Raw genomic sequence first — 25000 nt, forward strand, 5'->3', positions numbered from 1 at the left:
GTCCCCTTGAATCTCAGGGGCAGAACCTGAGCTCCTTGGCTTTTACAAAAACCAAGCCTGGTTATTGAAGCGGTCATTTTCTGGCTCTGTCCTTTCTGTGCAATGATTTCCTCCATCCGTGGCGTCACCGTCAGTTTCCACTTTTGATGTTAAGAAATGCATGTGTGAGGAAGATATCTGTTGGGTGGTGCTTACCAGGGAGGGAACAGTTGCCTGCTTTTGCTTTGTTTTTGTTTCTGGTCCTGGAGGCTGAATCTCGGGCTTCCTCACGGAGACACATACCAATGCCTCTATTTTATTTTACATTTCATTTTTTAAAAAATTTTGGACATAAGTTTAATTATCTGAGATCAGCAGATGACAAGATGTAGTAAATGAGTGGAAACAAGGTTCACCTCTCTCTTAGGAGACAGGTGAGAACTTTTGGACCAGTTTAGGATGAGACATTCACCAGATTGGACTAGCACTGAAAATAAGACTTTTTTTCATAAAAAGCAAACCAATATATTAAAACTGGTTCCCAGGACTGTCCAAATTAGTTTTTAAACATGGTTTAAATTTGTGTGTGCACGCGCAGGCACACTGGTGCTTTCACGCAGAACTGCATCCCTCATTCATTCGTTCATTCATTCATGTATTTGGGGATTGAACCTAGGGCCTTTGCACTGAGCTCCATCCGTGGCCCGAAGGGCAGGGTCCTGCTAGGTTGCCAGGCTGGGGCCAAACTTTTCGTCCTTCTGCACCAGTCTCCCAGGATGCCCGGATGACAGACGGGCAAGTGCCACCAATCCCAGCTTTTAACATGTCTGTTAATGTCAAATTCTCTGTTAAATCTATTCAAAATACGGTATGTCATTTTAGGACTGAATCTATATGTCTTTAGAGTACCCTAAATTGATGGTCAAGATACCTTACATCTAATGCAGTGATGGCGAACCTTTTAGAGCTTTCAAGGACACAAACAGCGCTCTGTGGCACATGTGCCGTAGGCTCACCACCACTGCCCTAATGGCTAACGTCTTCCCCTTAAAATGTCTAAGTGTCTTTTCATTAAGTTGTCATTCTCAAAGATTTCCTTGGAGAGGGCCCAGGGGTATGGCTCAGTGGTAAAAGTGCAGGGCCTAGGTTTGATCTCCCAGTCAGTACTGAAAAAAAGAAAAAGAGAAAGAAAAAATATTCTGAGAAAAAAAGTTATTAATTAAGCACCTATAAATTCCTCTTCACTTCTGTGATAGTGTAACACTTTATCATCTAACCCACTGTGGTCTATCAGCTGAGTCAGGCTTAGTTTTTTGTTCTCTTCAGACATAGCCGACTGCAACTCATAAAGCCACAGCTGGCTACAGCTTCTCCACTGCTTTGTCAACAAGAATGACCTTGTGAGAGGTCATTCTTTGATCTATGCATTTTTGACTAATTTTAGCCTCCGAAGGAGGTCTTCCTTCTCCTGCACCTGCTTCGCCAATTTTATTCTTTCTTCCTGTTATCCTTGTTCAAGATTCTCATTCACAGAATCGTTTTGAAGAGCATTGTATGACCTAGTATCAAGTGAATTAGATTCACATGCACTGATATTTTTGAGAGTATTTTTCAAGTGTGTATTTTCTTCAGATTCACTATCTATGTGTTTAAAACTTTCTTGAAATTCCAAACAGTTGTCTTCCGTTGAAGATGCTGGTTTCTCTGAAAAGGTCTCATCATTTTCTTCATTCTCTATTTTAGGACGTTTTTACTACATTGCAACAGGAATTAAATGAACACCTTGTTTTCCTTAATGTTTCTTTAAGTGTTGCACTCATGGGCACTCTCCGTGAACTATTTGTATGGGGAGATGGTGGATTCGCACGGGCCTGTGGAGTGCTTGGTAAAATCACAGCCGAGTCTGACGGACTTTCCATACTGGCAATGAAATCTTGGTTTACTTCTGACAGAAGTCCGCCCGCCTTCCCGCCATTGCAGAAAGCCCACAGCGAGGCAGGGTTCTCCCGACCACGGAAGGGAAGCGCTACTGACTCCTCTACTTCATTTTATTTAGAGACAGAGTCTTGCCTGGTCACCAGATTGCCCAGGCTGGACTTGAACTTGTGGTCCCCCTGCCTCAGTTTCCCACAGTGCTGTCATTACTACTGCGTGCCACCACACCAAGCCCATTACTTATTTGGAGGTCCGTGAGATTCAGTGTAGCTGGTGAGTGTGTTTTGGCTTTCCTAGTACGCTGAGGAATCTCCTATTTCCTGATATTTGGGAGTGCAAGAAAAAAATTTTTTCTGTCTCTTCTTTACAGCGTTTCATTACCACCTTCTTGGTCCAGGAGCTGTCACCTTCTACAAGAGGGGACTATGTGTAAGAAAAATGATCTTAGCACGAGGTGCTTTAGCTTCAGATCGGGGAACGCTCGACCTCTTTCACCGATCGCCTAAATCTCTACAAGCTGACAGGTGTGATGAGTCTGGAAACCACGAAGGCCTTTCCTATGGAACCCGGTTGTCTTCTTCCCACTCCGAGTGCAGTTGCACAACAGGTTGATTTGCGAGCCAGGAAAACACACACACACACGGAAACAAAGCGACCTCACTGCGCAGCTGGAGCTCGAGGGTAGACGCCTAGATGAAGGGCCACGCCCGCACCAAGTGCCACAGGCGGGACCCAAAGGAGCCCCTCCGCTGGCGACTCCTCGGGAGGGCCCCACGAGCCCCGCCAAGCCCGGGAAGCAGGAGGACACAGCGCCTCACTCCTCACCCGCGGGGAGCCCAGGCGGCGCCTCCCTACCGGAACCAGCGCTGGCAGGGAGAGAGCGCTGGTGCTGGGCTGTGGCGCCTCCTGGCTAGAGCGGCCCTGGGGCGAACACAGGTCGGTTTCCTGCTGGCCTGGCCTGGCCTGGCCTGGGAGGCTGGAGCCCGGCGCAGGAAGAAGGCAGAGGTGCTACACGGTGGGGCAGCAGCTGCGCCCACTGCGTGAACGGGAAGAAACATTTCCGCTATCCGCCCCTTGCATGACACGCCACAGTGGTCCTGTCAGTCCCCAAAGACACCCAGTAGCGATTCGGGTAACTCCCTGGTGGTCTAGTGGCTAGGATTCGGCGCTTTCACCGCCGCGGCCCGGGTTCGATTCCCGGTCAGGGAACTTCTTTTGCTACGTTGGCCAAGTACCTAAGGACTTCACTCAGGAAGCCCTCAGTGGGACCGGCGCGCGACCTCCACTCCAGATCTTCCAGCTAAACCACATAGCATCTTGCTTCCAGCCACTTCCTTGGGGGAAAAAAAAACTGCAACGCAAAAAAGTTGCAAGCGTCACGAGTCCCTATGGTCCTCACGTGTGCTCGTCACGTGCCGTTTTCCCGGCTTGTCTCCTCCTCCACGCTCTTTCAGAGGGAGGCTCCGCCCCGCCCTTTGAGTCCCTGGCAGACAGCTGCAGGCCCTTGGGTCGCTGTGCTCCTGCTCCTCTCCTTCGGCAGTGTCTCTCCAATCAGTGACTTCAGGACCTTTCCCGCAAGACCGGGGAAGGCTTGTCGTCCCCAGGAGCCTCTCTTGTCCCCTCAGGAACGGACACTCATAGTGGTCTGACCCTCAGAGAGGGCAGAGGTAGAGATCGGTTGGGCTTTTCCTGGCCTGTCAGGCCAGGGCGGCCGCCGGGTCTGGGTGCGATTAGCTTGTCTTCGTGTCGGCTGCCGCTGCCCTCTGCTCCCCCTGGCGGCTCTGGTGGACAACTGGGTCTTGGGTCCGCCTGGCTCCAGAGGGACCGGGTGTGAGAAACCCGTCTGGGAAGAGCAGGGGCCCCTTCTCTCTGCCAGACTGCGTGTGCCCTGCGGGGGCCTGAAAGGGTTCTGATCACCTGTAAAGCTGGAGGCCCATTTCCAGGTGGCTGGCAGGGCAATAAAGCATGTGGAAAGTGGGTCAAAGGGAAGGAAGGGGAAGATTCTCAAGACCTTCGCAGAGTGGGGTGAGTGCTGTCGAAGTCGAAGGCGGCTGCCCTGCGATAACGGACCTCAGACTCGCCCTGTCCTGCCCTTAACCTGGTCTCTGCTCCCTGTGAATTCAAGCAGCCTCGCTTTGGGGCCACCTTCGAATCTTCCTCTCCCCACAGAGAGACAGCAACGGAGCTTCTTTGCAACCTCCCCGCGGAGGCCACGGATGCTGCTGATGGGAATCCTGTGACTGCCGACTCCTTTAGTGGGTGTTGTGAGCACAGGCACACTGCGAACTTCGGAAGCCAGAAAGCTTAAGCACTCTTTGCTCCAGAGCTGAGGAGCCGCCACTGGAGGCCTGATGTGCCTCCACGGAGCTTGTGCGTTTGAAAGAATCGCCTGACTCTTGGTCGGCATCTGCCTTCCACAGTGTCCTGTGCCTGTGAAGGAACGGAAGTTGGTAACTTTTTTTCCAATTTACAAGCAACATGGATATTTATTCCAAACTAAGAGTAACACTTATGCGGAACACTTAAAATAAAAGAGACCAAGGCAAACTGGGGCACCTCCAACCCCTCGAGAAACCAAGCTTTGCAAATGGATGCCACCAGCCTGTAATCCCAGCACTTAGGAAGCTGAGGCAGGAAGATTTCGGTGAGTTCCAGGCCAGCCTGGCTACACAGTGAGTTTAAGACCAGTCTGGACTAAATAGCAAGACCCTGTCTCAAAAAAAAAAAAAAAAAAAAAAAAAAGTATGCTCCCCAATGACATTTTGACCTTGTGCAACTTCTTTTCACCCTCACAACCGTAGCTGCCATTGTAGTGGAACATTCCAATCCTGCACATGGCCACCAGGGGCGTCTACTCCCTGGCGCCTTTTTTTTTCCCCAAGAATTTATTGGTTCGCCTCCCCACCCTCTTTCTCAGGACTATTTTATGTATGGTCTTTAAGGGACACTTTTTTTTTTTTTTTTTCAGCATTGGGGAATAACCCCAGGGGCCCTTTCCCACTGAGCTACATTCCTGCCTCTCTTTTCCTTTCCATTCTTCCTTCCTTTCTTTCTCCCTGCTTTGTTTTTTAAAGTGTTCCACATGGTCTTACTACGTTGCTTAGGCTGGGCTTTTATTTGCTCTTCTCGGGCATCGGCTTCCAAGGGTGCTGAGAGCATAGGCCTGCACTTCCAGGCAGCTTCTGACTCCCTGGGTTACAAGATAGCTTGTTCCCCTACTTGCGCCAATATGAATTCCGGACAAAGGAGTCATGTAATCTTGTTCCAGTCTGTAACACCCTGTGGCACATTTCTGCATGTCTGAAATTTCTGCTTCCTACATTGCAATTATTCTTAGGTCAAATGAACTTAGTGTCTAAAAAACTTGCATCTCACTATCTCCTAAGCGTCTCTCTGCACTTACACAAAACACAGACTGTGTATACCACCTAGGCAGGGTGCAGGAAAACCGAGATGATCCTCATTGTATCCAATGAGCTATTGTGGTCTACTGATCCAGCTGCACTGCATCACCAGCGCACTTTCTTCTTTAATGTCCGGCGGTGCAGTGTAGCCTCATAGCAGAGCAGAGTTCCTGGAGTCTCTGTAGCCACAGCCGGGGGCATGGAACCTTGTTGCCAACAAAACTGGGAGGCAACGTAAGACCTAGGCCTGCTACACATGTGCTTCTGAAAATTAGATGCCACCAGCTCTAATAACCACATGGCCCCGATTTGCTCTGATACAGCCAGAATGACAGAGAATCGCCAGAGTTTTCAGGGACTGGCAGTGATGGTGTCACATGTGCTTTGTGGCCTCAGAACTGTGTGGTCAAATCGGAAACACAGTGAGTAAACAAGCCCCTGTCAACACACACGCACACGCACACCTACACCGAGGAGATTGCATAGATACTATATGAAATGTGCCATGTTTCCCAGGCGCATACATGTGGGGCGTGAATCACTACACCATTCTTTTTATGGCTGAATAAGACTCCATTGTAGAGATGTTCCACATTTCCTATCCGTTCATCTCTTACCGGGTGTTTGAGATGTCTCCATATTTGGTTATGTCTCAGTTTTTGTGTCTGGTTGGTTTCCAGTTCTCAGCTGTACACTTAGGAGTGGACTGCTGAGGATTATTGAAGCTACTTGTCTAACTTTTGCGAGAACTGTCAACCTGCCTTCCACGCCAGCCGCACCATTTTGCGACTCCCACTGGCAAGGTATGAGGGTTCCGGTTCTCCACACCACTGCCACCACTTGTCATTGTCTAGTTTCTTTCCAAGTTTGTGTTTTATAGTGATCCTAAGGAGTGTGCAGTACTGTTTCATGGTCGTTGTCCTTCTTGTTGTTTGTGGGTTTGTGTGTTTGCAGTACTGGAGGTTCAACCCTGGGCCTTCTCACTCAGCAACATCCCTAGCCTGGCCCCCTTTTCTTCTTTTTCTGTTTTGAGTCAGAGTCCCCCTAAGTCACACAGACAACAGGCTGGCCCTGAACTGAAGGTCCTCCTCCCGCAGCCTTTCAGAGTGCTGGGAAACAGCCCGGTGTCCCCACTCATAGCCATCACCCTGGGTATGATGTGCATTTCCCGGGGGAGAATGATACTGAACACCCTTCCAGGAGCTCTGGGGCATTTGTAAACCTTCTTATCTACATGTCAGACATTTTTTCACTTAAAAATTGGATTATGTGTCTTTTAATTATTGTGCTGTAACAGTCCCTCACATATTCTGGATGTACCATTCTCTTATCAGATTTGAAGGTATTTTCATTCATCCTGCGGGGTGCTGTTCACTTTCATAATCATACCGTTGGAAGCACGAAAGTTTTTCACTTTGGTCAAGAGCTGTTTATCCATTTTTACTTTTTGATGTCTGTGATATTGTATTATGCCCAAGAAGACTACGAAGATTTATGAGGTAAGGGGAAAACCTGTGGTGAGTATTTAAATCTTTTGAAAAAAAATTAGTACCGTGAAAGGCACATTGCCTTTGACCCCTCTCAGTCTACTCCATGTCACTTCCTATACATGTATCCCATTGTTCTTGCCACTCTCTGAAGCGGTTGAGGAAGTCCTCTTCAGTGAATGTCTTTAGTTGTGCTGTTATGGCTACCTCAATGTGCTGAACCTCTTCAAAATGTTTATCGTTCCTGGTCCCTTTGACTTTGCTGCAGAGCCAGAAGTTACAGGTGCCAGATCTGGTGCATAAGGTGGATGAGGATTACACTGTGACGTTTTTGGTTTTTTTTTCTTTTTGGTACCAGGGATCAGATTCAGGACCCTGCACTCGCAAGGCAGGCACGGTGCCGCTGAGGTACATCCCCCGCCCCAACACCGTAACATTTTTGCAGCTTTCTTGTTGGATGGCACTTGGCAACAGCATTCACCACATTTCTGAGCACACCTCGTCAAGGCTTCTCACAAAAGAAGACTTCCAGAACTGCTTCAGAACATGGCAGCAAGGATGGGATAAGTGTGTTTGAAGTGAGCAGGAGTACTCTGAGGGAAATGAACGGCAATGTGTTCTTACTGTAAGAAGTTTTTAAAATTTAAAAAATTGCTATGTATTTGTCCACCCTGTATATATCTATGGTTTGTTTTGAGCATTGCAGTGGTCACATTTAGGCATGTGATGCATTTTGGTTTCAGTATGTGGTGTAAGCAGTGTTCTAACTTGGTTCTTTTGCATGTGGCTATGTACTTGCCCAAGCACCACCTTAGAGAGAGAAGATGCCTTTCCTCATAGAATTGTTATGTCACCCTCATTGAAAAACCAAGCGATTTTAAGCAAAAACTTCACTTCTGGGCTTTCAGTGTTATTCCACTGACACATGTGTTCAACCTTCTGCCAGAACCACCACTATCCTGACCACTGTAGAAGTGTAGTGAGTTGTCAAATCAGAGAGTAGTACTTCCCTTAAAAGAGTGGCTTTTCAAGATTTTTAAAATCTATTTTGGACCTCTGGAATTTCAAGATACATTTTAGGATGACCTCGTCCATTCCCGTCCTAAGTTCCAAGTTTCATTGAATCTGCAGGCATGTGGAGGTCCATTGTGATCTTAACCACATCTAGTCTTCCTATCCATGAGGAGTAGATGTCTCTCCATCTTTTTATCTTTTTATGTTTTATGATTTTAAGAAGGTTTTGCAGTTTTTATCACAGGTTTCCACTTCTCGCTTTTAATTTATTCCAGAGCACTCGTTTTCATTTTTGAAAGTACTGTAAGTGGGATTACTGAATTTATTGTTGGATTGTTCATTGCTAGTGCCTAGAGACACAACTGACTTCTGCATAGCGATCTGTGATCCTGCAACCTTCCTGAAGCCACCTGTTTTATATATATTTTGGGAGGGATTCCTTAAAAATCAATAAATCTTCACACAAATACATTTTACCTCTTCTTTTGCAGTACGGCTGTCTTTTACTCCTTCTTCTTGCCCTATGCCTGGCTAAAGCCTCCATTGTAAGGTGGAAGAGAAAGATAGGAAGGTTCACAGAAAAGGTTATAGCACCCATCACACACAGCATAGACCATACCATTCAAAAGGAGCAACAGAATACCCACTGTTATTCTTCCTTCCTTTCTTTTTCTTTGTTTCTTTGTTTCTTTTTTAAAGGGTCTTGCTATGTAGTTTGGGCTGGCCTCAAACTCGGCAAGATCCTCCTGTCTCAGCCTCCCAAGCCCTGGGATTACAGGCATTGCACAAACACACCTGGCCCATTTTACTAAATGGCTATAAAGAAATAGAAGCCTAACACTGCAACCTCTCCCTTTGTTACCATAGAAACCAATGACAGCCATTATGCAAAGCTCCAGATCTACTAAAATTCAAAGAGAGAACTCTCCCCTTTTCAATCTTTTACTGCAATCACTGCCAGTTAGGAGTGGAGACTCCATACAGTGGGGGCCTGCTGCATCCCAAACTGTCTCTGCGCAGCAGTCAGCACCACGGCCAGCGCCTATGCAGACACACACACACACACACACACACACACACACACACACACGGTCCCACTCCTCTGAGAAGCCAAAGAAGCCAGAGCTGTGTGTGCAAAGCAAAGAGCAGCAGCATCTCACAAGCGAACGTGTTCGATTTTTGCCACTTTGGGCTTCCAGGATATCTGAGAGACTAAAGCAGAATGAAAAGGGTAGAGAAGAGAGTAAGATCATGTGTAGCTTTCCCAGGATGCCACTTAAGTTGTACCAAATATTCAGAGTGCAGACAAACATGAATTCACATGCGAAAATATCCCCAAAGAGGTGAACTGTCAGAAACCATACATTCAGGGCTTAGGGGGTACAAAGTACTCCACGGTGTACAAGAGAATGCAGGAAAAATAACCCTATACATGTTAGAAACATGACTTGGTCCCTGCTGTCCACGGAGCAATTCAGAAGAAATCAGCAATCTTAGAAATAAGCAGATATTTACATCTTCCACTTGCATTTTCAGAATTTTATCTCAGAGAAACACAACGGGGAGGACAAGTGAATATATGAATACATCAGGTGTTTCCCCGACAGCCCCGGCTGTAGTAATAAATGCTCCGGTCAGGGCTGAGGATGTAGCTCCGTGTTGGAGGAGCTGCCTAACAAGCACAAGGCCCTGGGTTCAATCACTACCCCTGTGCCAAAAGAAAGAAAACAAACAAACAAACAAACAAATAAAATCTCTAAAAAACCCAAGAAAGGATAGAAGGAAGGAAGGAAGCAAGGATAAATACTGGGTCCAAATTTATGGTCACCATTTAGGGACTGTTTAAATAGTATACCCTCCTAGCACGAAGAAATATACAACTATTGTTACGTTTGCTGCAGATAGTAAGAATACTGCTGCTATCACCACCACCACCACCATTAATAATAATAATAATGATAATGATAATACTAGCTAATGCCCATGGAGCTCTTTCTATGGAACAGCCCTGGGGGTCCTGGTTTTACCTGCACATCACACTTACACTTGGCACAAGCCACGCAGAAAGCACTCCTACTGGCCCATTGTACAATGTGGAAATGGAGGCAGCGAGAACTTCAGTGACGTCTCCACAGTCTCCCCCTGGCCAGGGAGGTTTTCCACTCCAACCTGTCCCTTCACTGCAGAAGACTGCAAGGTCATCTTGTTCTTCCTGCTAGCAAGTGTCACCTACTTGGAGATGTGCACCTTTGAAAGCCAGCGCAGCGGAGAGTGAGGTGTGCCTTGCCTGTGGGACATGTGTGTGTTCTGGGGCTCTGAATCTGAGTTTTTTGCAGAAGGGTACCAGTGCCTCAGCCTGTGGGACTCAGTACACAGAGAGCAGGGTAAACCCAGAGAGCTGAAGAGGAGGAGAGCCAAGTCGGCAAACTGGATGGAGTTGGAGGGACAGACAACAGACAGACCCACACAGATGGACACAGGCCCATCTGGGAGGCATGCGTGGGCCAGCTATGTCAGAAATGGGGATTCAGTGTGTCAAAGTCAGTGAGTTCCACTTTCCTTGTGAGGTTCAATGGAGCAGAGAATGCAAGCTCTCCAAGGGGCCAGGTATGCCAAAGATGTGTTTGTCTTGGGCACGATTCTGTGGCTTCAGAGATCTGTCTCAGGTGAGAGAACATTGGCAGATGCAAACAAGAATAAGGTGGAGACAAGAGAGGAAGAATGATATGAGAAATATTATGAGAAAGAATAAATTATGAGGATATTTATGAGAATAAATTATGAGAAAGAATAATATGGAGACAGGTATCAGCATGCTGAGGGAGAATGGTCATTGGACTGTCTGAATTCAACAAAGGCAAAATGCAGTTCATAGCCAGAAAGAAGAGGAACAATGTCTGGGACCAGCCACTTCCCCCCTCCCACCAGCTAAGCTGCTGACACAAAGCAAGCAGGATTCTTCCAGCCAGTCTTCTCTGGAGCCCGTCCAGCAGAAAGAGCTGAAACTTACTGGAAGACTTTGAAGCAGCTTGGCAGTGTAGCTGCCAAACCTAAGCAACGGAGCAAGTGTGGGTCATGCCCAGCGGGACTTTCTCTCAAATCTGCCCTCTCCCGGCAAGAGAATGTATAAAATGCTTGTTGTGCCAGCAAGAGCGGGGCAAAAGGCTCGTGCCTGAGTTGGGATACACGGTGGAGTATTAATCCTCATACCTCCCACTGAAGTCAAACTAAGGACTCACAAGGACACCTCCACCCTCTGGCAAAAGAGGAGTGACAGAAATCTGAGTCACCCTCTCCTGCCCGAAACCGCCCTCCCCCCTCCCGCCAAGGAAAAGAATCCGACAGAAGACGCGAAAAGACAGTTTTCTCTCATTTCTGTCACCCTAGAAACGAGGCAACCAAGAACAGCGCCGCCTGAGAGAGGAGCACCCACCGCGGTGAGCCTTCCCACTGTCGGGCTCACTGTCCGCGGACAGCTCCAGTCTGGGCACCAGGAGGGCTGCTGAGGGTGACTGCCCGCACTGGGGACACGACACGGGGCCCAGTGTCCCTGGAGAGCAAGGCAGCCAGTGTCCGCCGGACAAGCTCCAGCGACCGGCAAGGTGGGCAGAAAGAAAGTCCAGGCATATGGAAAGGCTCACCACCATGTACTCGTACTCAGCAAAGAATGGCCAGCCTTTGCGTGTGAAAAACCAAACCAAACCACAACAACCCCTGTCTTGCGTCAAGAAAAGAAACTACTGAACGCCGTAAGGCACAGAACCCGGTGCTCACACGTGGCTGGAAAGAATAAGAAAACAGCTTCCTTCCACAGCCCTTGTCACTCACACCCGAGGAAGGACGCGAACTACCGGCCTCCTGGGGTGGTTGGGGAGGAAGCAAGGTACTAACTAACTACAAAGGCCACAGAAACCGGCTCGTTTCTCTGCTCTCGACTCTCCGAGGAGCCGGGGGATCCATTCCTGCAACGCTAGGCGGAGCCACCCCTTCTACAGGACGGATGTGCCGCTCCACAGTTTCGGAGACCCCGAGACCTAAGCCCGAGCCTCGCGCTCGCCGCAGCCGCAGCCGCGCGTGGGCCCGGACGTCCCGAGGCCGGAAGACCAGCGAGCACGCTCGCCCGACCCCGCGCCACAAGCCCGTGTCTCGGCCTCGCGGCCGCGCCACCCCCAACTGGGCCGCCCGGGCCCGAGAGCTGGAGGCCCGGAGGCTGCGCCGAGCGCGCTCGGTCCTCCAGCCCCGCCTCCCCGAGCCCGCGCCGCGCTCCGTGCTCCCCTCGCAGTAGCCCGCACGAGCGTCTGTCACGTCGCGCGGTGCCAGCAGGAGGAGGGCGAGACGCGGAGCCGGCCCCGAGGACACAGCGGCGCGGGACCGAGCTCCAGCCCAGCCCGGCGCGGGCATCGCACTGCGCTCACGTCGAAGGCGCGCGCCGCCAGCAACACTCAGCGGGCCCGTGGCTCGCCGTGATCGTATAGTGGTTAGTACTCTGCGTTGTGGCCGCAGCAACCTCGGTTCGAATCCGAGTCACGGCACTCCTCATGGCCCGACCTGAAGTTCACCTTTTGCTTCTTTTACCCCTACACTTGTGTTTGCTTCTCAGCAAAGGAAATTCGCCCTCAGCACACTGACCGCCAGCTGTCTGCCCTACCAAGAAGGGAAAGAAGAGTGAACTGAGCAGGAAGGAAGCAACTCACAGGCCATGACTGGGGAAAGAAGGAAATCAAAGAATTTTCTTCATCAAGCAGTAAGAAATGTTTGGGAATGCTAAAGTTGTTTAAAACTCTGCTCCACTCCATAAGTCACTTACACATCTTTTTCCTTTGTGTAAATCAGGACTGGAATGGCGATTTAGCTCAGTGGTTCTGTTGCCTTTCTTGCAAGCTCAAGGTCCTGAGTTTGATCCACAGTACCAAAAAGAAAAATAAAAAAATACATCAGGACTACTACTCCCACCTGCACCAACCCCGATTCCTGATTGTATAGAAATGTCCAAAATCAAGAAAATATATTTAACGGTTCATAATTTATGAATTTCTCAGGTTGCCAAGAGGACCTAAAAACAAATAAGTGAATAAAACCATTTTGATGTTCCAAAGTAGTGTCACATCATTTTATAACTAAAATATATAAAATTTTGAAATTGAATAAACCATTTATCCTCAAAAGAGAGTTAAAAAAACTCAAAATGTTATTGGTATTTAGTGTAAAACTATGCTAGATTTGAGGGGAAGGGTAGAGGAGAAAAATCTTGCACGTTTTGGGGTGACATTTAATCACATCTTGTCTCTGACACAGCCACACCTTATGCCCCTCAAACTCAAATCTCTTGGAAGGAGCAATCAAGAGGCATAAAACTAAACTAGGGGAACAGTTCCCAAATCCTGTAGCTCATTTTCCCTTATCCTAATTACAATCTTCCTGGTGACACCCTTCTTTGGACACGATGGTCCCACAGAACACAGGCAGCAGGTGACAGACCAGAGCGAGGGTCTTACTACTTCTGTCCACCTGTGTTCCAGGCCTTTTCTCAGCTGCTTCCCTCATCTGCAAGCAGATTCTGGTTGACTCATTTCCGACCTCCCCCCATCGCCCTCCTTCCTCCCTCCTTCTCCTTCTCTCTCCACTCCAGTAACCCTTAAGGGATTTTTCTCTAAGGGAGGCCCAGGCAGGAGGATTGAGAGTTGCAGTCCTACCAGGTCAATTTTTAAAGACCCTATCTCAAAACACAATTAAACAAAACTTGGGGGTGTAGCTCAGTGGGAGAGCACCCCAAGGTACCAGGGGAAAAATGTGGACACCAGAAAAACTGTTGGAAGTTGAAATGCACAATGCATGTGCTAGGCGTTTGCCTCAGTGCAAACAGAAAGCTATCCCCATGTGAGAACAGCTTATGTTGGAGTTAGTGTTCTACTAACACCAAATGTAGATCTATTTTCTGATGTCTTGTGCTCAAAATTAGGTTCTTATTTTCCTATTACTCAATTTGTGGGTACAACAGGCACAGCAAAGACAAGGGGAGCACCGAACATCAGAGTAGGGAAGGAGGAAACAAAAGGTGAACTTCAGGTCGGGCCATGAGGAGTGCCGTGACTCGGATTCGAACCGAGGTTGCTGCGGCCACAACGCAGAGTACTAACCACTATACGATCACGGCGAGCCACGGGCCCGCTGAGTGTTGCTGGCGGCGCGCGCCTTCGACGTGAGCGCAGTGCGATGCCCGCGCCGGGCTGGGCTGGAGCTCGGTCCCGCGCCGCTGTGTCCTCGGGGCCGGCTCCGCGTCTCGCCCTCCTCCTGCTGGCACCGCGCGACGTGACAGACGCTCGTGCGGGCTACTGCGAGGGGAGCACGGAGCGCGGCGCGGGCTCGGGGAGGCGGGGCTGGAGGACCGAGCGCGCTCGGCGCAGCCTCCGGGCCTCCAGCTCTCGGGCCCGGGCGGCCCAGTTGGGGGTGGCGCGGCCGCGAGGCCGAGACACGGGCTTGTGGCGCGGGGTCGGGCGAGCGTGCTCGCTGGTCTTCCGGCCTCGGGACGTCCGGGCCCACGCGCGGCTGCGGCTGCGGCGAGCGCGAGGCTCGGGCTTAGGTCTCGGGGTCTCCGAAACTGTGGAGCGGCACATCCGTCCTGTAGAAGGGGTGGCTCCGCCTAGCGTTGCAGGAATGGATCCCCCGGCTCCTCGGAGAGTCGAGAGCAGAGAAACGAGCCGGTTTCTGTGGCCTTTGTAGTTAGTTAGTACCTTGCTTCCTCCCCAACCACCCCAGGAGGCCGGTAGTTCGCGTCCTTCCTCGGGTGTGAGTGACAAGGGCTGTGGAAGGAAGCTGTTTTCTTATTCTTTCCAGCCACGTGTGAGCACCGGGTTCTGTGCCTTACGGCGTTCAGTAGTTTCTTTTCTTGACGCAAGACAGGGGTTGTTGTGGTTTGGTTTGGTTTTTCACACGCAAAGGCTGGCCATTCTTTGCTGAGTACGAGTACATGGTGGTGAGCCTTTCCATATGCCTGGACTTTCTTTCTGCCCACCTTGCCGGTCGCTGGAGCTTGTCCGGCGGACACTGGCTGCCTTGCTCTCCAGGGACACTGGGCCCCGTGTCGTGTCCCCAGTGCGGGCAGTCACCCTCAGCAGCCCTCCTGGTGCCCAGACTGGAGCTGTCCGCGGACAGTGAGCCCGACAGTGGGAAGGCTCACCGCGGTGGGTGCTCCTCTCTCAGGCGGCGCTGTTCTTGGTTGCCTCGTTTCTAGGGTGACAGAAATGAGAGAAAACTGTCTTTTCGCGTCTTCTGTCGGATTCTTTTCCTTGGCGGGAGGGGGGAGGGCGGTTTCGGGCAGGAGAGGGTGACTCAGATTTCTGTCACTCCTCTTTTGCCAGAGGGTGGAGGTGTCCTTGTGAGTCCTTAGTTTGACTTCAGTGGGAGGTATGAGGATTAATACTCCACCGTGTATCCCAACTCAGGCACGAGCCTTTTGCCCCGCTCTTGCTGGCACAACAAGCATTTTATACATTCTCTTGCCGGGAGAGGGCAGATTTGAGAGAAAGTCCCGCTGGGCATGACCCACACTTGCTCCGTTGCTTAGGTTTGGCAGCTACACTGCCAAGCTGCTTCAAAGTCTTCCAGTAAGTTTCAGCTCTTTCTGCTGGACGGGCTCCAGAGAAGACTGGCTGGAAGAATCCTGCTTGCTTTGTGTCAGCAGCTTAGCTGGTGGGAGGGGGGAAGTGGCTGGTCCCAGACATTGTTCCTCTTCTTTCTGGCTATGAACTGCATTTTGCCTTTGTTGAATTCAGACAGTCCAATGACCATTCTCCCTCAGCATGCTGATACCTGTCTCCATATTATTCTTTCTCATAATTTATTCTCATAAATATCCTCATAATTTATTCTTTCTCATAATATTTCTCATATCATTCTTCCTCTCTTGTCTCCACCTTATTCTTGTTTGCATCTGCCAATGTTCTCTCACCTGAGACAGATCTCTGAAGCCACAGAATCGTGCCCAAGACAAACACATCTTTGGCATACCTGGCCCCTTGGAGAGCTTGCATTCTCTGCTCCATTGAACCTCACAAGGAAAGTGGAACTCACTGACTTTGACACACTGAATCCCCATTTCTGACATAGCTGGCCCACGCATGCCTCCCAGATGGGCCTGTGTCCATCTGTGTGGGTCTGTCTGTTGTCTGTCCCTCCAACTCCATCCAGTTTGCCGACTTGGCTCTCCTCCTCTTCAGCTCTCTGGGTTTACCCTGCTCTCTGTGTACTGAGTCCCACAGGCTGAGGCACTGGTACCCTTCTGCAAAAAACTCAGATTCAGAGCCCCAGAACACACACATGTCCCACAGGCAAGGCACACCTCACTCTCCGCTGCGCTGGCTTTCAAAGGTGCACATCTCCAAGTAGGTGACACTTGCTAGCAGGAAGAACAAGATGACCTTGCAGTCTTCTGCAGTGAAGGGACAGGTTGGAGTGGAAAACCTCCCTGGCCAGGGGGAGACTGTGGAGACGTCACTGAAGTTCTCGCTGCCTCCATTTCCACATTGTACAATGGGCCAGTAGGAGTGCTTTCTGCGTGGCTTGTGCCAAGTGTAAGTGTGATGTGCAGGTAAAACCAGGACCCCCAGGGCTGTTCCATAGAAAGAGCTCCATGGGCATTAGCTAGTATTATCATTATCATTATTATTATTATTAATGGTGGTGGTGGTGGTGATAGCAGCAGTATTCTTACTATCTGCAGCAAACGTAACAATAGTTGTATATTTCTTCGTGCTAGGAGGGTATACTATTTAAACAGTCCCTAAATGGTGACCATAAATTTGGACCCAGTATTTATCCTTGCTTCCTTCCTTCCTTCTATCCTTTCTTGGGTTTTTTAGAGATTTTATTTGTTTGTTTGTTTGTTTGTTTTCTTTCTTTTGGCACAGGGGTAGTGATTGAACCCAGGGCCTTGTGCTTGTTAGGCAGCTCCTCCAACACGGAGCTACATCCTCAGCCCTGACCGGAGCATTTATTACTACAGCCGGGGCTGTCGGGGAAACACCTGATGTATTCATATATTCACTTGTCCTCCCCGTTGTGTTTCTCTGAGATAAAATTCTGAAAATGCAAGTGGAAGATGTAAATATCTGCTTATTTCTAAGATTGCTGATTTCTTCTGAATTGCTCCGTGGACAGCAGGGACCAAGTCATGTTTCTAACATGTATAGGGTTATTTTTCCTGCATTCTCTTGTACACCGTGGAGTACTTTGTACCCCCTAAGCCCTGAATGTATGGTTTCTGACAGTTCACCTCTTTGGGGATATTTTCGCATGTGAATTCATGTTTGTCTGCACTCTGAATATTTGGTACAACTTAAGTGGCATCCTGGGAAAGCTACACATGATCTTACTCTCTTCTCTACCCTTTTCATTCTGCTTTAGTCTCTCAGATATCCTGGAAGCCCAAAGTGGCAAAAATCGAACACGTTCGCTTGTGAGATGCTGCTGCTCTTTGCTTTGCACACACAGCTCTGGCTTCTTTGGCTTCTCAGAGGAGTGGGACCGGGTGTGTGTGTGTGTGTGTGTGTGTGTGTGTGTGTGTCTGCATAGGCGCTGGCCGTGGTGCTGACTGCTGCGCAGAGACAGTTTGGGATGCAGCAGGCCCCCACTGTATGGAGTCTCCACTCCTAACTGGCAGTGATTGCAGTAAAAGATTGAAAAGGGGAGAGTTCTCTCTTTGAATTTTAGTAGATCTGGAGCTTTGCATAATGGCTGTCATTGGTTTCTATGGTAACAAAGGGAGAGGTTGCAGTGTTAGGCTTCTATTTCTTTATAGCCATTTAGTAAAATGGGCCAGGTGTGTTTGTGCAATGCCTGTAATCCCAGGGCTTGGGAGGCTGAGACAGGAGGATCTTGCCGAGTTTGAGGCCAGCCCAAACTACATAGCAAGACCCTTTAAAAAAGAAACAAAGAAACAAAGAAAAAGAAAGGAAGGAAGAATAACAGTGGGTATTCTGTTGCTCCTTTTGAATGGTATGGTCTATGCTGTGTGTGATGGGTGCTATAACCTTTTCTGTGAACCTTCCTATCTTTCTCTTCCACCTTACAATGGAGGCTTTAGCCAGGCATAGGGCAAGAAGAAGGAGTAAAAGACAGCCGTACTGCAAAAGAAGAGGTAAAATGTATTTGTGTGAAGATTTATTGATTTTTAAGGAATCCCTCCCAAAATATATATAAAACAGGTGGCTTCAGGAAGGTTGCAGGATCACAGATCGCTATGCAGAAGTCAGTTGTGTCTCTAGGCACTAGCAATGAACAATCCAACAATAAATTCAGTAATCCCACTTACAGTACTTTCAAAAATGAAAACGAGTGCTCTGGAATAAATTAAAAGCGAGAAGTGGAAACCTGTGATAAAAACTGCAAAACCTTCTTAAAATCATAAAACATAAAAAGATAAAAAGATGGAGAGACATCTACTCCTCATGGATAGGAAGACTAGATGTGGTTAAGATCACAATGGACCTCCACATGCCTGCAGATTCAATGAAACTTGGAACTTAGGACGGGAATGGACGAGGTCATCCTAAAATGTATCTTGAAATTCCAGAGGTCCAAAATAGATTTTAAAAATCTTGAAAAGCCACTCTTTTAAGGGAAGTACTACTCTCTGATTTGACAACTCACTACACTTCTACAGTGGTCAGGATAGTGGTGGTTCTGGCAGAAGGTTGAACACATGTGTCAGTGGAATAACACTGAAAGCCCAGAAGTGAAGTTTTTGCTTAAAATCGCTTGGTTTTTCAATGAGGGTGACATAACAATTCTATGAGGAAAGGCATCTTCTCTCTCTAAGGTGGTGCTTGGGCAAGTACATAGCCACATGCAAAAGAACCAAGTTAGAACACTGCTTACACCACATACTGAAACCAAAATGCATCACATGCCTAAATGTGACCACTGCAATGCTCAAAACAAACCATAGATATATACAGGGTGGACAAATACATAGCAATTTTTTAAATTTTAAAAACTTCTTACAGTAAGAACACATTGCCGTTCATTTCCCTCAGAGTACTCCTGCTCACTTCAAACACACTTATCCCATCCTTGCTGCCATGTTCTGAAGCAGTTCTGGAAGTCTTCTTTTGTGAGAAGCCTTGACGAGGTGTGCTCAGAAATGTGGTGAATGCTGTTGCCAAGTGCCATCCAACAAGAAAGCTGCAAAAATGTTACGGTGTTGGGGCGGGGGATGTACCTCAGCGGCACCGTGCCTGCCTTGCGAGTGCAGGGTCCTGAATCTGATCCCTGGTACCAAAAAGAAAAAAAAACCAAAAACGTCACAGTGTAATCCTCATCCACCTTATGCACCAGATCTGGCACCTGTAACTTCTGGCTCTGCAGCAAAGTCAAAGGGACCAGGAACGATAAACATTTTGAAGAGGTTCAGCACATTGAGGTAGCCATAACAGCACAACTAAAGACATTCACTGAAGAGGACTTCCTCAACCGCTTCAGAGAGTGGCAAGAACAATGGGATACATGTATAGGAAGTGACATGGAGTAGACTGAGAGGGGTCAAAGGCAATGTGCCTTTCACGGTACTAATTTTTTTTCAAAAGATTTAAATACTCACCACAGGTTTTCCCCTTACCTCATAAATCTTCGTAGTCTTCTTGGGCATAATACAATATCACAGACATCAAAAAGTAAAAATGGATAAACAGCTCTTGACCAAAGTGAAAAACTTTCGTGCTTCCAACGGTATGATTATGAAAGTGAACAGCACCCCGCAGGATGAATGAAAATACCTTCAAATCTGATAAGAGAATGGTACATCCAGAATATGTGAGGGACTGTTACAGCACAATAATTAAAAGACACATAATCCAATTTTTAAGTGAAAAAATGTCTGACATGTAGATAAGAAGGTTTACAAATGCCCCAGAGCTCCTGGAAGGGTGTTCAGTATCATTCTCCCCCGGGAAATGCACATCATACCCAGGGTGATGGCTATGAGTGGGGACACCGGGCTGTTTCCCAGCACTCTGAAAGGCTGCGGGAGGAGGACCTTCAGTTCAGGGCCAGCCTGTTGTCTGTGTGACTTAGGGGGACTCTGACTCAAAACAGAAAAAGAAGAAAAGGGGGCCAGGCTAGGGATGTTGCTGAGTGAGAAGGCCCAGGGTTGAACCTCCAGTACTGCAAACACACAAACCCACAAACAACAAGAAGGACAACGACCATGAAACAGTACTGCACACTCCTTAGGATCACTATAAAACACAAACTTGGAAAGAAACTAGACAATGACAAGTGGTGGCAGTGGTGTGGAGAACCGGAACCCTCATACCTTGCCAGTGGGAGTCGCAAAATGGTGCGGCTGGCGTGGAAGGCAGGTTGACAGTTCTCGCAAAAGTTAGACAAGTAGCTTCAATAATCCTCAGCAGTCCACTCCTAAGTGTACAGCTGAGAACTGGAAACCAACCAGACACAAAAACTGAGACATAACCAAATATGGAGACATCTCAAACACCCGGTAAGAGATGAACGGATAGGAAATGTGGAACATCTCTACAATGGAGTCTTATTCAGCCATAAAAAGAATGGTGTAGTGATTCACGCCCCACATGTATGCGCCTGGGAAACATGGCACATTTCATATAGTATCTATGCAATCTCCTCGGTGTAGGTGTGCGTGTGCGTGTGTGTTGACAGGGGCTTGTTTACTCACTGTGTTTCCGATTTGACCACACAGTTCTGAGGCCACAAAGCACATGTGACACCATCACTGCCAGTCCCTGAAAACTCTGGCGATTCTCTGTCATTCTGGCTGTATCAGAGCAAATCGGGGCCATGTGGTTATTAGAGCTGGTGGCATCTAATTTTCAGAAGCACATGTGTAGCAGGCCTAGGTCTTACGTTGCCTCCCAGTTTTGTTGGCAACAAGGTTCCATGCCCCCGGCTGTGGCTACAGAGACTCCAGGAACTCTGCTCTGCTATGAGGCTACACTGCACCGCCGGACATTAAAGAAGAAAGTGCGCTGGTGATGCAGTGCAGCTGGATCAGTAGACCACAATAGCTCATTGGATACAATGAGGATCATCTCGGTTTTCCTGCACCCTGCCTAGGTGGTATACACAGTCTGTGTTTTGTGTAAGTGCAGAGAGACGCTTAGGAGATAGTGAGATGCAAGTTTTTTAGACACTAAGTTCATTTGACCTAAGAATAATTGCAATGTAGGAAGCAGAAATTTCAGACATGCAGAAATGTGCCACAGGGTGTTACAGACTGGAACAAGATTACATGACTCCTTTGTCCGGAATTCATATTGGCGCAAGTAGGGGAACAAGCTATCTTGTAACCCAGGGAGTCAGAAGCTGCCTGGAAGTGCAGGCCTATGCTCTCAGCACCCTTGGAAGCCGATGCCCGAGAAGAGCAAATAAAAGCCCAGCCTAAGCAACGTAGTAAGACCATGTGGAACACTTTAAAAAACAAAGCAGGGAGAAAGAAAGGAAGGAAGAATGGAAAGGAAAAGAGAGGCAGGAATGTAGCTCAGTGGGAAAGGGCCCCTGGGGTTATTCCCCAATGCTGAAAAAAAAAAAAAAAAAGTGTCCCTTAAAGACCATACATAAAATAGTCCTGAGAAAGAGGGTGGGGAGGCGAACCAATAAATTCTTGGGGAAAAAAAAAGGCGCCAGGGAGTAGACGCCCCTGGTGGCCATGTGCAGGATTGGAATGTTCCACTACAATGGCAGCTACGGTTGTGAGGGTGAAAAGAAGTTGCACAAGGTCAAAATGTCATTGGGGAGCATACTTTTTTTTTTTTTTTTTTTTTTTTTTTGAGACAGGGTCTTGCTATTTAGTCCAGACTGGTCTTAAACTCACTGTGTAGCCAGGCTGGCCTGGAACTCACCGAAATCTTCCTGCCTCAGCTTCCTAAGTGCTGGGATTACAGGCTGGTGGCATCCATTTGCAAAGCTTGGTTTCTCGAGGGGTTGGAGGTGCCCCAGTTTGCCTTGGTCTCTTTTATTTTAAGTGTTCCGCATAAGTGTTACTCTTAGTTTGGAATAAATATCCATGTTGCTTGTAAATTGGAAAAAAAGTTACCAACTTCCGTTCCTTCACAGGCACAGGACACTGTGGAAGGCAGATGCCGACCAAGAGTCAGGCGATTCTTTCAAACGCACAAGCTCCGTGGAGGCACATCAGGCCTCCAGTGGCGGCTCCTCAGCTCTGGAGCAAAGAGTGCTTAAGCTTTCTGGCTTCCGAAGTTCGCAGTGTGCCTGTGCTCACAACACCCACTAAAGGAGTCGGCAGTCACAGGATTCCCATCAGCAGCATCCGTGGCCTCCGCGGGGAGGTTGCAAAGAAGCTCCGTTGCTGTCTCTCTGTGGGGAGAGGAAGATTCGAAGGTGGCCCCAAAGCGAGGCTGCTTGAATTCACAGGGAGCAGAGACCAGGTTAAGGGCAGGACAGGGCGAGTCTGAGGTCCGTTATCGCAGGGCAGCCGCCTTCGACTTCGACAGCACTCACCCCACTCTGCGAAGGTCTTGAGAATCTTCCCCTTCCTTCCCTTTGACCCACTTTCCACATGCTTTATTGCCCTGCCAGCCACCTGGAAATGGGCCTCCAGCTTTACAGGTGATCAGAACCCTTTCAGGCCCCCGCAGGGCACACGCAGTCTGGCAGAGAGAAGGGGCCCCTGCTCTTCCCAGACGGGTTTCTCACACCCGGTCCCTCTGGAGCCAGGCGGACCCAAGACCCAGTTGTCCACCAGAGCCGCCAGGGGGAGCAGAGGGCAGCGGCAGCCGACACGAAGACAAGCTAATCGCACCCAGACCCGGCGGCCGCCCTGGCCTGACAGGCCAGGAAAAGCCCAACCGATCTCTACCTCTGCCCTCTCTGAGGGTCAGACCACTATGAGTGTCCGTTCCTGAGGGGACAAGAGAGGCTCCTGGGGACGACAAGCCTTCCCCGGTCTTGCGGGAAAGGTCCTGAAGTCACTGATTGGAGAGACACTGCCGAAGGAGAGGAGCAGGAGCACAGCGACCCAAGGGCCTGCAGCTGTCTGCCAGGGACTCAAAGGGCGGGGCGGAGCCTCCCTCTGAAAGAGCGTGGAGGAGGAGACAAGCCGGGAAAACGGCACGTGACGAGCACACGTGAGGACCATAGGGACTCGTGACGCTTGCAACTTTTTTGCGTTGCAGTTTTTTTTTCCCCCAAGGAAGTGGCTGGAAGCAAGATGCTATGTGGTTTAGCTGGAAGATCTGGAGTGGAGGTCGCGCGCCGGTCCCACTGAGGGCTTCCTGAGTGAAGTCCTTAGGTACTTGGCCAACGTAGCAAAAGAAGTTCCCTGACCGGGAATCGAACCCGGGCCGCGGCGGTGAAAGCGCCGAATCCTAGCCACTAGACCACCAGGGAGTTACCCGAATCGCTACTGGGTGTCTTTGGGGACTGACAGGACCACTGTGGCGTGTCATGCAAGGGGCGGATAGCGGAAATGTTTCTTCCCGTTCACGCAGTGGGCGCAGCTGCTGCCCCACCGTGTAGCACCTCTGCCTTCTTCCTGCGCCGGGCTCCAGCCTCCCAGGCCAGGCCAGGCCAGGCCAGCAGGAAACCGACCTGTGTTCGCCCCAGGGCCGCTCTAGCCAGGAGGCGCCACAGCCCAGCACCAGCGCTCTCTCCCTGCCAGCGCTGGTTCCGGTAGGGAGGCGCCGCCTGGGCTCCCCGCGGGTGAGGAGTGAGGCGCTGTGTCCTCCTGCTTCCCGGGCTTGGCGGGGCTCGTGGGGCCCTCCCGAGGAGTCGCCAGCGGAGGGGCTCCTTTGGGTCCCGCCTGTGGCACTTGGTGCGGGCGTGGCCCTTCATCTAGGCGTCTACCCTCGAGCTCCAGCTGCGCAGTGAGGTCGCTTTGTTTCCGTGTGTGTGTGTGTTTTCCTGGCTCGCAAATCAACCTGTTGTGCAACTGCACTCGGAGTGGGAAGAAGACAACCGGGTTCCATAGGAAAGGCCTTCGTGGTTTCCAGACTCATCACACCTGTCAGCTTGTAGAGATTTAGGCGATCGGTGAAAGAGGTCGAGCGTTCCCCGATCTGAAGCTAAAGCACCTCGTGCTAAGATCATTTTTCTTACACATAGTCCCCTCTTGTAGAAGGTGACAGCTCCTGGACCAAGAAGGTGGTAATGAAACGCTGTAAAGAAGAGACAGAAAAAATTTTTTTCTTGCACTCCCAAATATCAGGAAATAGGAGATTCCTCAGCGTACTAGGAAAGCCAAAACACACTCACCAGCTACACTGAATCTCACGGACCTCCAAATAAGTAATGGGCTTGGTGTGGTGGCACGCAGTAGTAATGACAGCACTGTGGGAAACTGAGGCAGGGGGACCACAAGTTCAAGTCCAGCCTGGGCAATCTGGTGACCAGGCAAGACTCTGTCTCTAAATAAAATGAAGTAGAGGAGTCAGTAGCGCTTCCCTTCCGTGGTCGGGAGAACCCTGCCTCGCTGTGGGCTTTCTGCAATGGCGGGAAGGCGGGCGGACTTCTGTCAGAAGTAAACCAAGATTTCATTGCCAGTATGGAAAGTCCGTCAGACTCGGCTGTGATTTTACCAAGCACTCCACAGGCCCGTGCGAATCCACCATCTCCCCATACAAATAGTTCACGGAGAGTGCCCATGAGTGCAACACTTAAAGAAACATTAAGGAAAACAAGGTGTTCATTTAATTCCTGTTGCAATGTAGTAAAAACGTCCTAAAATAGAGAATGAAGAAAATGATGAGACCTTTTCAGAGAAACCAGCATCTTCAACGGAAGACAACTGTTTGGAATTTCAAGAAAGTTTTAAACACATAGATAGTGAATCTGAAGAAAATACACACTTGAAAAATACTCTCAAAAATATCAGTGCATGTGAATCTAATTCACTTGATACTAGGTCATACAATGCTCTTCAAAACGATTCTGTGAATGAGAATCTTGAACAAGGATAACAGGAAGAAAGAATAAAATTGGCGAAGCAGGTGCAGGAGAAGGAAGACCTCCTTCGGAGGCTAAAATTAGTCAAAAATGCATAGATCAAAGAATGACCTCTCACAAGGTCATTCTTGTTGACAAAGCAGTGGAGAAGCTGTAGCCAGCTGTGGCTTTATGAGTTGCAGTCGGCTATGTCTGAAGAGAACAAAAAACTAAGCCTGACTCAGCTGATAGACCACAGTGGGTTAG

General features: G+C 49.1%; 2 long non-coding RNA genes, 4 other non-coding genes and 2 pseudogenes across 6 annotated transcripts; 4 read left to right on the forward strand and 4 right to left on the reverse strand.

Annotated features, from left to right (window-relative positions):
• Positions 1-1009: 1009 nt before the first annotated feature.
• LOC147827771 (swi5-dependent recombination DNA repair protein 1 homolog pseudogene) lies at positions 1010-3045 on the reverse strand (annotated as a pseudogene).
• A 6-nt stretch (positions 3046-3051) lies between these two features.
• On the forward strand, positions 3052-3123 carry Trnae-uuc (transfer RNA glutamic acid (anticodon UUC)). Its single transcript has one exon. It is a non-coding gene; the product is annotated as a tRNA-Glu (tRNA).
• Positions 3059-8288, forward strand: LOC110351008 (uncharacterized). The gene is made up of 3 exons (XR_015452086.1): positions 3059-4558; positions 6653-6817; positions 7164-8288. It is a non-coding gene; the product is annotated as an uncharacterized LOC110351008 (long non-coding RNA).
• Positions 8289-12279: 3991 nt separating this feature from the next.
• Trnah-gug (transfer RNA histidin (anticodon GUG)) lies at positions 12280-12351 on the forward strand. Its single transcript has one exon. It is a non-coding gene; the product is annotated as a tRNA-His (tRNA).
• Positions 12352-13901: 1550 nt separating this feature from the next.
• Positions 13902-13973, reverse strand: Trnah-gug (transfer RNA histidin (anticodon GUG)). Its single transcript has one exon. It is a non-coding gene; the product is annotated as a tRNA-His (tRNA).
• A 3989-nt stretch (positions 13974-17962) lies between these two features.
• Positions 17963-23193, reverse strand: LOC147827772 (uncharacterized). Its single transcript, XR_015452087.1, has 3 exons — positions 21694-23193; positions 19434-19598; positions 17963-19087 (listed from the first exon to the last, which is right to left on the reverse strand). It is a non-coding gene; the product is annotated as an uncharacterized LOC147827772 (long non-coding RNA).
• Positions 23129-23200, reverse strand: Trnae-uuc (transfer RNA glutamic acid (anticodon UUC)). Its single transcript has one exon. It is a non-coding gene; the product is annotated as a tRNA-Glu (tRNA).
• A 6-nt stretch (positions 23201-23206) lies between these two features.
• The window catches only part of LOC147827774 (swi5-dependent recombination DNA repair protein 1 homolog pseudogene), a 2036-nt pseudogene continuing 242 nt past the window's right edge, over positions 23207-25000 (forward strand).

Source organism: Heterocephalus glaber, unplaced genomic scaffold (assembly GCF_053883595.1).
Source record: "Heterocephalus glaber isolate CG9 unplaced genomic scaffold, H.glaber_assembly_v1.0 deba00001442, whole genome shotgun sequence".
Lineage (NCBI taxonomy): Eukaryota > Metazoa > Chordata > Mammalia > Rodentia > Bathyergidae > Heterocephalus > Heterocephalus glaber.